The sequence below is a fragment of the Diuraphis noxia genome, unplaced genomic scaffold, assembly GCF_037042655.1.
Source record: "Diuraphis noxia isolate RWA-SAM2 unplaced genomic scaffold, SU_Dnox_SAM2 contig0003, whole genome shotgun sequence".
Taxonomy (NCBI): domain Eukaryota; kingdom Metazoa; phylum Arthropoda; class Insecta; order Hemiptera; family Aphididae; genus Diuraphis; species Diuraphis noxia.
The window spans coordinates 29,987,961-30,000,000 of record NW_028301713.1 but is presented as its reverse complement, the minus strand read 5'-3'; the positions used below and the strand labels follow the sequence as shown (position 1 = coordinate 30,000,000).

The window sequence follows — 12,040 nt, the reverse complement described above, 5'->3', positions numbered from 1 at the left end:
GTAGAACCCACATGCCACATGTAGCCTGCAAATGTACCAACATTGAAAATTGATAAACTCGGTCTGATGTATTTAGTAGATTTCGATTTCTCGACATACCTATATTACCTCGTCATTTTTCAACTGCTTCAAAAATTTATGAAAAAACCGCTTCATTGTAAAACTAAATCGCACCGCTCAGAATATAAAATGTGTGCATCTATTACAGTTTATATTAAGCATAAATGCACAATATGCGTACATCTTAAAATATTATGTTCATTAAAAATTATATATGTTATTGCTTAAATAAAAAACTAACCCAGTCATTATTTTTAATAGAATATAAACTAATTGATTCATATTTTTTATCATTTATTTATTTTTAAATCATTTATTGGTTGGTTGTTAAAAAACAATGACATGAAAATGTATGAACTTCCACTCTACAAACAATAATCCAAGTTATGCAACTTAATGCTTGCAAACTTATGTCATAAAGACCCTTAAAAATTTAATTATATTATATAGCATTTTAATTTCAGTTTTAACGCTCTCTAGTTTATTCCTTCGACGGATCACGGGTCTCATCAATTGTGTCTAGTTAACAGTATTGTTTATTTTATTACCATTTATGAAACTATGCACATGATATTTATATCTTAAATAGTTAAATATGACATAATTCTAAGGTTGGGAATTATTAACGAGTTAAGAAGTTTAAATAAAGTTTAAAAGGTTATTTACTTTTAAGTTATATATCATGTTAATATGTTATTATAACGAGTTAATTTTTTTTCAAGTAATTTCAAACTTGACGAATTTAATTTGTTTCCGTTTTATGTAATAACTAAGTAGGTTATTAGTTAGTTAATTTTTGTCCTAATGTAATCCTATATATAAGAGGGATAATGATTTTAGTTATTTTGTTATATTCAAATATATTTTAAATACAGATTTGTGTATCGATAATCAGTAAATAAATACAATATGATAGCTATAATATTTATAAGCTATTATATACATGTAATATGTAAACATAATATGAGTCATATTTTTCCATTCAATTTTAAATAAGATAAAATATACCAAATATAGTTTTGTTGTCGCTAGAGTATACGATAAAAACTTATTATTTCATATTATTATATTTTTTGCTTGAACTACACCATTTTTGTAGATATTTTAATGAGTGTATTAAACAATCTGTATATAATATATTATGATGTACTCGTATTATACGATTGTTAATAAATAATTCTAGATAATATTATCAACTATAGTGTATATATACTATAGTAAGTTTATAGTGTATTATTATCATAGGTGGCAGATAGTCACGAGCTTTTGTCATTTCAAAAACTCTAAATAGGGTCTATATCATTTAGTTATTATGTTGATCAATCAATAACATGGTATTCGGTTAGCTTAGGTCACCCAAAAATAATTTTATTGAATAATTATGCTTTGGTAGGTAGGTATTAGGTTATAAACTGTAGAATATTATATTTGAAAATAAAATCAAATTGAAAACGCAGTAGAAAAGTTTTACTAAAAAGAAATTATGTTTAAGTTTTATAATGCTCAGTGCAGTTTTTTTTTTTTCAAAACTGAATTTATAAATTAATTTTAACTTTAGTAAATGGCGAGTTTTATAAAGAGACATCGGATTAAACGAATGTAAGTAATTGGATATAACTAAGCTTAGAATTAAATGGCAGTTATCCTTGTTTATATACTTACTATTAAAGAAAAATACTTAGAAATTCATTCTAGGGATATTTTTGTAGAAATAGAACTAAGAAATAAACTAAAATAATTCTTTTCCGATTTTTTATTTATATTACATAAAACTATTTATTATTTATAAAAAATAACATTAAAATGTAATGCTTTTTTATAGCTTGTTATTATTATTATTATTATTCAATAATCAATCGTCAAAAATTCTAATTAATATCATACGTTTTCTAAAAATAATAAATTATTGTAATAATAAAAGATTGAGAAATGTGATAGCTACGAGAAATCAAAATACCTATCGCTTTAACTTATTCCATTTCGAAAAATGACTGATAACAGATGGTCGTGATTGTATAAAAGCCTTCGCTTGTCTATAGTTTTAGCTTCATATAACATAACATATACATAGTACCTATATATGCAGACATGCAGTACCAATGCGTTTGAAGTAACTTCATTGTGTCAAGTAAGGCAAATCACGTTATACAGTACAACACATTGTCACATTTGAAGTTTTGTGTCACGGGAAATATAAGCAATTCGACCTCGTTCAAACATCGTCTGATGGCAATGGTACACCTGCAGGCGTCTGACAATAATATATTACAATATTATAAATATATATATATATAATTGAGAGAGAAAATCGCATTACAATCGTAAATTACATTTTGGAGTGTATTCGACACGTATTATATCGCAGGACCCGACCCGGCGAGGTCGGCGAAACGCGTATTTTTCTATGTACACAGCATAAGTACCTATACGCATAATAACTTAAATAACGAAACATCATATCATAATATAGTTATTATAGATAGCAGCAGGCACTGACTATTCGAGGACGGCCATGTAATATGTAGATAGACGTAGGAGAACAGGAGATGTTTAGTCACGTTCATTGGATTTGCGCGAACTTTGGCATTTGTCGATATAATATATATATTGAAAATATTTCAGTGAGCTAAGTTCACGAAAGCTGCTGGTCATACTTTAGTTGTAAGATATAATATTATTCAATATTAGGTATCAATATACACGCGTATTACATCACTTCATATATTAATTGGGTCTTTTTCAATTTTTTTTTTTTTTTTTTTTTTTTTAACGAATATTAATTGAGTAATACAGAAAACTAAAAATATTCTGCATATTTTTTTATTTTTTGTTATTTTTTAAAGCCCTTTTCTGCTTTTCTTGTAATATCATTAATAATAAATATTATTAAAATTAAAATTAAACATTGCTCATACTCTATCTCGTCCTGAAAATGCTGGTACCATACGTCCTATAATATTATATTACATTATACCTCTTATTATTCAATGTTTTCATTTCAACTCGGAATCATAACCGTGAAAATCTGAAATAAAATATCACCATATTATAGGATAGGTAAACTCTAATATAGACTAGTGTAAGTTAGATCCTGTTATAGTGCTATATAAAAGTAATTTTTTTATTCTATAGACGACATTAATGAAGTAATGTAATATTTTACTAATATTTGTAGTGTGTACTATAAATTATGATATAATATAATAAAAGAGTTTAATACTAACCCTTATAGACTATAGACACTACCCCCTATAACTTTTATACATAAAATATACTACAAAATAAAATATAAATTTAAATATGCATAATATTAATACGAGGTTAAAAACTAGATTTACATAGACAGAATTCGTTAAGTTGAAGTTTAAACGAATATGGGTAAATTATTGAATTTCTCAAAACATTTCCAAATTTCCTAATATACCTATTCAATCGAACTTAAATTCGTTGTATATCAGTCAATTTTTGTTCTACAATCATAGATAAAATGTTAAAATTACTTAAAAATGTAAAGTTGATCCATCCAAATCGTGTTAAAAGTAATCACGAAAAAACACGATTGGACGTCTGTTGTGTTATCTTCAAAATACAGCATATTATTATTATATGCGGGTACACATGTAACAAATTTTTTTTTGAAAAAAAATTACTCGACGACACTTCGTTGATGGTGTTTCATTAGTTATAACTTTATAAAGAGTTTTCAAAAAAAAAAACCGTCTCTGTACATATAGAACCTAAGTTTAGCGATAAAACACCTGATGCAGTTATAATTATTGTACAAGCGTATCACAGTCTACTTGGCGAAGATCGTGAGTAATTGGCGCATAAACTCGCGTGATGCGTGCGGCTTAGATCATCTCCACACGTCGTATTTAACAATTAAATACATGTACTATATATATTATTATGTAAATATAAACATTTTACTTAAATAGTATGTATTTAGGTCTAAGGGGAAATATATCTAATAATAGTATGTAGGTTTAAGGTTTCTTCTTACGCACACGTCTTTAATGCTTATCTCTATTGTTTCTACTTGGCAATTTATATGATATAATATGTAGTTATTTATACGATTTACCAATAAAAATAAAATTGTTCTAATTGTAAATTTTGCGTATGATAATTTTTCACCTTTACCCACAAAATGATCTTAATTACATCACCAAACATTTGACAAAAACACATCATTGTGAAATACCAACATTAATAAGGTTTTTAATTTTAAAACTATTAGTTTTTAATTATAATAATTTTAATTTTCAAGTAGATATTTTAAATAATTAAATACTTACTCACATATTACGTGTGCGTACATATTATATTATAAGTGCAGAATGTATATTTTCACATCCCGAAAAGTATCATAGTTATCACTTATCGCTTAACATAATTAAATATTAAATTAATAATAATTTAAGTTATTTTATCATAAATAATTGTCACACATTATAAGTTATAACATTCCAATAAAAATGCCCTGATATTCTATAAGCAGACGCATATAAAATTGAATGTTCGCCACATTCACCCGATGAAAATGATTAACTTATTTTTTAAACACTTATTATATACGTGCTATTCACTTTAAACAAGCCAATCTGGACTGGAAGGGTATCTGCCCATTATTCTCTAGGTATTGTTTTTTGATTCATTGGTGTATATGTTTTTTTTTTTTTTTTTTGAAATTTTGAATTATCACTAGTGTAGTACCTGCAATTTAACCCTACAAGGCTACAATGATGCAAGTGTCGTTCTTGAACAACAACCACTTTAACATGTTAAAAAATAATAATAATAATAACTATTATTATTTATCAGAAATCATACAAGTTATATGGGCTACTAAAATGTAGATAATTAGTTGACTTTTCTGTTGGTAGATGGTAACTTCTCGTCCTCGGTACTCGGGACCCCCCCAACTCGGATGCGCCGGATAAAATTTGACCAAATCACCAACCGCCCTTATTTTACACTACACACGCGACATGATACTGTGAACCCGGCTTAATAGTCTGTAACCATTTGTGTACGCGTACAAATATAGCGCAGTGGTATATGTGGTAGTAATTTGCAGTCATTATCTCGTAGTTATTACAATGTGCTGTAACTGCGGAATCTACAACTGCTGCACACACTCCAGTCCAAGGATAAGTGTTAAAGTGTCCGGATACGGTGTGTACACAGATAGGTCAGTGTAACGATATAATAATGCATTATATTATAATAAAAATATATTATGCGTGCACTGCTGCAGTGCGCCACGGTGTATCCTTAAATAAAAACAATTATTTTTTTGTATATTTTTATAATATGCGCAATAAATGATCGACGCCACCGACCGTTACACACCCCATTCCCTATGGCGATAATGCTTAAATTATTGCGTATAATATTATATATATATATATATATAGAGAGAGAGAGAGAGTCCACGTGATATCGTTTATTTCACTCGTACACACAACTTGATTTAACGTGTATTATAATATTATGTATATCGTGTAGCGTTTACAGACGAGTCGTCAAGGAATCGTAGACAAACAGATGAATGTAATAATGTATTATGTTCCTATATACATACATTTCCATCTCTCACTCACATTCTCATCCACAGGGTCATCTCTCACATCTCGTTTATATATTACTACACTGCAATAATAGGTATCTATATGATAATAATAATTTACAATATTATATTGTTATTTGCACTCCTTTATAGTGAGACGTAAAGATGAGATTGCAAAACTATAGCATAATCTGTCATATGGTCGTATTATTTTTGTCTGCCACGGTATATAGTGCATTTATAAAGACGAAAACCATGTTTTTTTCGGGTGTTTCAATTCGGCTACTATAAAAAACATAGGAACTTAGGTACTTTACGTTTTTAATCGATTACTTATATGAGTCAGCACGTGGAATAAATGAATGATAAAATACTGTTTATTTTTCGGTGAGTATAGTGCAGGGTAAATAGTAAGAAAGGTTTTCTCAAGAAGATAAAAAGATTTCTTCATTACAAGTGTCAAGTACACATTTCCGAGTTAGTCCTCAAAACATCAATATTAGCGCCACTATTCGTCAGATAACTAAAAATATACTTCATGTATGGAATACCTACATCATCAAATCTTAACTATTGATATGAGCGTATGACTTATTTTATTGATGAATATAATATTGTGTTTATGTTCATACAATTGTTTGGTATTTCTTTTATAGCCTTAATAAGTTAAAAACAAGCCATTTAGATAAATGCATACATATAATGTAGGTAAATATAGTTATCATAAAATGTTATATATTGTTATATGAATCATCAAAAGTCACTAGGTATCAGTGATCTGCAATTACCTATACTGTTTAATTAAAAAAATATAATTGAATCAATATTATTACAATTTATTGATATCATAAAAGTAATGAACTAATGAATAATAACAAATCGGTTTCTGATCGTAATAAAGGAAAATAATCGGAGAAAAAAAAATATTAAAAATGTCTGAATATTATAGATATCTAGGACAAAAATTATTGCATCAGCCGGGAATCGAACCCGGGCCGCCCGCGTGGCAGGCGAGCATTCTACCACTGAACCACTGATGCTGATGTTGGAGATGGTCAATTTTCATACTCTCTAGCCGTAGTATCAATCGTAATATTTTTTATTAAATTTCGGTGAAATACAAATAGTAGTTCTACGTAACTAAAATCTAGAATCATCACAGTAATAATAAAAATAAATTAATGTTCCTCAATATACCTACATTGTCTAAAAATTTAAAATTACTCGATTAGACAATAATTATTTTTAAATACTCTTTTTAAATAAGATTTTATTGGACAGTGGACACAATATAAAGATTCAAACAGCAAAATTAAATTCATCCGTGCAATTGCATGCGTGAAAAAAGTGTTTATAACTAACGACGCGCAAGTTCGTGGTACAAATAAACTGGCAGGAGAAAATTGAAAAGTTTGTCGAAATTTCTATATAAAAATAATTTGTAATAACGTAGGTATACACCACAATCATTCACGTGGGAAATGAACCCGCGTGGCAGATGAACGTTATTATTCTCTACCACACTGAACCATCACAGCTGAAGGTGGAAAAAGAGATGCGTTTCGATGTGCTCTGACCACAGTATTAATTTTTCAATTACAGAACATCGCTCATCGGTGTTTATAATAGCTACACACAACCATGTAAACATTAATAAAACATTAATTTGTCCAATGTTTTTTTTTTTAAAGCTTTCTCCGAAACGAATGAGTTTTGCAATCGAGAAAGTGTGATTCTGCGTCCTGCACAGTTCCATTATACTAATTATTTTTAATCGTTATCACTGTGCTTCCACTAAGAAAGTCAAACGCATACCGAACTCGGCGAATTAATTTTTCTCTGGTCCATCGCATAAGTACGTATAATACATCACTTGTGTAACTTGATTATAATACGAGAAACACACCGCAATGTTATAATAACTAATAAGATTACTTATATACTCACGGCTATTATTTCCATTTGATGAACTCTTGCAGGACGCTTATATTAGGTAGGTATATCATTGTATTTGTATAATAGGTATGGTCACGAGCATAGGGACTCTCGCAACGTGATGCTTTCTAAAAGAAATGCTGACAACTTGCGATATACCTAATTATTGAACGATTAATTTTATATTTTATAATTTTGTAGTATTACACATAATATAATACATATTTATAATATTAAATATGTATGTAGGCGCCTGTCTTGGTTTCTGTAAAAAATATAATCAACGATTTTTTTTTACAAGTCTTATCTATTTACAGCTTTTTGGATTTCAAATTAATTAGATGCGATCGTGTAAATCTTTGACATATACATACATATTAATGGATCTTCTATAATGAAATTATTAACTGCCTAAATACCGATTAAAAACGGTTAAAAATATCCAATCTTAAAACATGTCCAATGCGCACTCAACATCCGATCAATAATACATTAATAAGCAATAACAATATAACATATACACCAATACCATGTCTGTGTGTCGTCTTGATGCTGTTACCTAGGAGTGGAACAGGTTTTTCTGCAGCTTTGGGAGAATTTTACTTTTTAATATAATTAACGAGACCAACACAATGATTAACTTTACTCACAACAGTCACAACATTTATTAATATACCTTTGGGCTTAGATAATATTATTGGTACACTATACGTTACTGCGAGTATATACAACGATGGAGGATGAGAGTATTATTTTATAATTTTACAAGTCCAAAGAAAGGTAAAACGTATACTAATATAATCTATGAAGAGAATTGGTATATACTATAACTTATTAACAAATACACTATAGAGGTAATCCTTACAGTTAATTTTATAATTTCATGAAGTTTTGTTTTTAAGTCGTTGCAGATAACGACGAAAGTGCATTTTAACAAATAACAAATTTATAAATATACAATCGATAGCGGATAGGGATCATAAATCATATATTAAATAAACTTATAAACGATATAAAATATTTACGATTTATAGGTAATAAAAGTAAAAAGGTGATGACTAATAGAACTGTTTGATTGCTTATTATTTTAGTATTAGTTCTTATACCTATTCCATATTCATATTTACATTTTTTCTTCTCCAAACGCTTAATAATATATTTTGTATAAAGTGATATTTCTAATTCATTAGGTATATATATAATTAGAGTGGTATAATATAACAAGCGAAAAAAAAATGTTTTTTTAAAAACTTTACACTTGATAATAATGTTCTATATCGTTCAAAATTTAGTTTCAAGAAAAAAAAAGCTTTAAAAAAAATATTTTTGCCCCGTTCTATCTAAATTGAATAATTTTAGATATTGAAATATTAATAAAATAATGAATAACTGGTTCATATTTAATGTCTTTATTTACTATATTTTCAATACTCATTAAAAAATCATATATGTACTACATAAAATGCACTGACGCCCTGTGACGGATTAGAAAACAGGGTTGCACCAAGTGTATTAGCCATACATCATCGACGTCGATGCGTATATGCCTTATTATATACCAGGGGTGGCCACTAACCTTAATTTTGGGAGCCACAAATTTATGAAACTATTTCGAAGTGAGCCACATTTTTAATAATATAGGTTAATATAATGAAAACACATTTTTAATTGTATAACAAATAAAGGAACATTAATTTTTTACACTACACAGAGCATTATTGTTCCTACATGTACACACTAAGAAATGGGATTTTATTTTCGAGAAGTGCTTTTTATATTATATGAATTAATTTTACTCTATGCTTGGTGTGTCTAGAGCCACACGGGTCGCGAGCCTCGTTGTGGCCACCTCTGTCATATAGGTACTATTATAGTATAACCTAACCTATACCTCCAGCAACTGCGCCGTATATTATGTTTGTAGTATCATTATACATTATTACGTATATGTGTCACCTATAGTTAGCTACCTACTTGTATCGTATTATTTTATATACACGTACATTATATTATATGCACTACCCATTTACCGGATGACAGACGGACGGAAAACGATTTCTGATCATACCAATGTCAAGGACCGTGCACCGCGAATCATATAAATATGCGTATACATACGCAGATATTATTAATTTCTATGCAACCTTTAGTTTTTATCAACAGTACAACGAACGGTTTTATTATGCAAAATCAGTTGTGTTTATATGGCGACGATGACGACGGCGCCTGAGTAAAATGTCTACCCGCAACAGTTTCCTGGTCACGTGACTGACGTTTCCGTGTCGACTTCGTTATCCGTCATATAAAGATCTTTTCGTCCGAACACTCGTCAGCTGTCGTCAATATCATTATCACATGATGTCGGCACCTGTACGGCCGTAATACAGTATAACCGTAATAATATATAATACATATTATATTATCTTGTACACTAATGTTATAACTTTAGGCTAATAACCTTTTGATGTTGAAGCCTTTACCTCAAAATAAAAAAAATAAAAAAATAAATAAAAATATATAATACATTCTTTTTGATTAAAAATTAAAATAATAACTAACAAACTTAGCCGGATGCAACGTATGCTTGATGTTTTGCAATCTATACGTTATTATCATTACAACAACAATAATTATAATCATCATTAAAAATATAAATTAATATATATATATATATATATATGTATGTATCTTACAAGCAAAATAAAGACTTATTTATAATTAATGAACAAACATAAATTTTATATAATATGTATATTATATACTTATTACAGTATTACCTAAACTATAGCTGATGAGAATCAAATAATTAATTATACGATATAATGCATCAATCTCATGCGACTTGTTGTTGAAAACTTTTTACAAAAATTATTTTTTATTATTTTCTATTCACGCAAAGTTAACTCGCTTATTGTAATATATGCGAATCATAAAAACGCAAGATCAGATTTTGACATAAAAAGACTATAACCGAATAATATTAGACTCTCATAGTCCCATGTGATTTTGAGATGATATATAAGTATTGAAATTCTTAAAAATTTCAGATTCTATAACTTACATTTTAACGCCAGACAGGTTATATAGAAACTGAAATTGGTTGGTAGGAAATATCGCAGTTAAATAATAAAATAATGATCATTTTAATTCAATTTTATTATTTCAAGGGTAGATGACACCTCTCAAGTATAATAGTTAAGTAAGAGTAAATAGTTATACGGTTTAGTATAGGTATATTTATATGGGTGTATATAAAAGTTAGGTACATACAAGTGGACACATAGACATAGTTATATATAGGTGCCTTATAAATATACATAGAAGATAACCGTGGTTTGCTCGCAGTGACGGTGTAATAATTTAGCGCGATAATAATATTAATAATAATACTTGATATACGTATCTACGACCTATATATTATCTTGTGTAAAATAACAGATAAGCGTATAATTGTAGCGCTTCACGTCGGATTGTTATTATTTTTTTTATACGCAATATATTATAATATAACGTATATACTTGTATCGCCAAAAAGAGAGCATATAATACACGTGATTATATGTATATTTACCTGCATTAAAATATACGACATTGTGATCTAACGCAGCCACATATATGTATAATAATATATATGAATATCAGTATTTACTCGTTTATAGGCAAATACGGTGATTAGTGCTAGCACGAGTACACATTTCCATTTACGTACATATGCCTAATATATAAAATGTATATAATTGGTCTATATACTTAATCTCATGTCAAAACGAACAGCTGCAGCGGAAATGTGCATAATATATGTCATGTACATTATATATATTATGTATGAATTTAAAGAGTGTACCGGAATATACCCTTCCGAGGCCATTTTATCTCGTATGTACCTACGTTATATTATTATTATTATGTATGGTCCGCGGCCGTTGATATTTCGATTTGGACAAAAAAAAATATTTACGATACCGCGTAATCCTTTACCAATAACGAATTTCATCATGAAAGATGTAGGTATATTTATATAACTATAGCGAGAATTATAGGTACATTGTATATCATAATCGTATATGGGCTAAATTCAAAAACGAAATCTTTATCTTTCACATAATATAATATATTGTATATAAGTATAAGCATATTATATTTAAGAATGCGCGCGCACATATATAACGTCCTTGTACTCGAAAAACATTATTAAAAAATGTATTAAACATTAAAAAAGTAGTTAACTTTTTACTGTTACAGTGTTACACTTAAGATTTTTATTATTATTAGTATTTTAGACTTTAGTTACCAATAAGATTAATAAATATCAATATCACGTCTTTATATTGTCGTTCAATTAATTATCGAACTTCTGGTTTAAGGTGTAATAAAAATTTAATTTAAAAAAACACATAAAACATAATTAAAATTAGTAAACTTTTAATTTTTTTATTTTTGTCGAACGGAAGAGGAACGTCACAGATTTGACGA

The 12,040-nt window shown here is 28.2% G+C and overlaps 1 protein-coding gene and 1 non-coding gene across 2 annotated transcripts in view; one reads left to right on the top strand and one right to left on the bottom strand.

The window, feature by feature from the left end:
* LOC107165460 (uncharacterized) overlaps positions 1-12,040 on the top strand; it is a 39,355-nt gene that overhangs the window by 10,020 nt on the left and 17,295 nt on the right. The window lies entirely within an intron of this gene.
* Positions 6,602-6,672, bottom strand: TRNAG-GCC (transfer RNA glycine (anticodon GCC)). Its single transcript has one exon. It is a non-coding gene; the product is annotated as a tRNA-Gly (tRNA).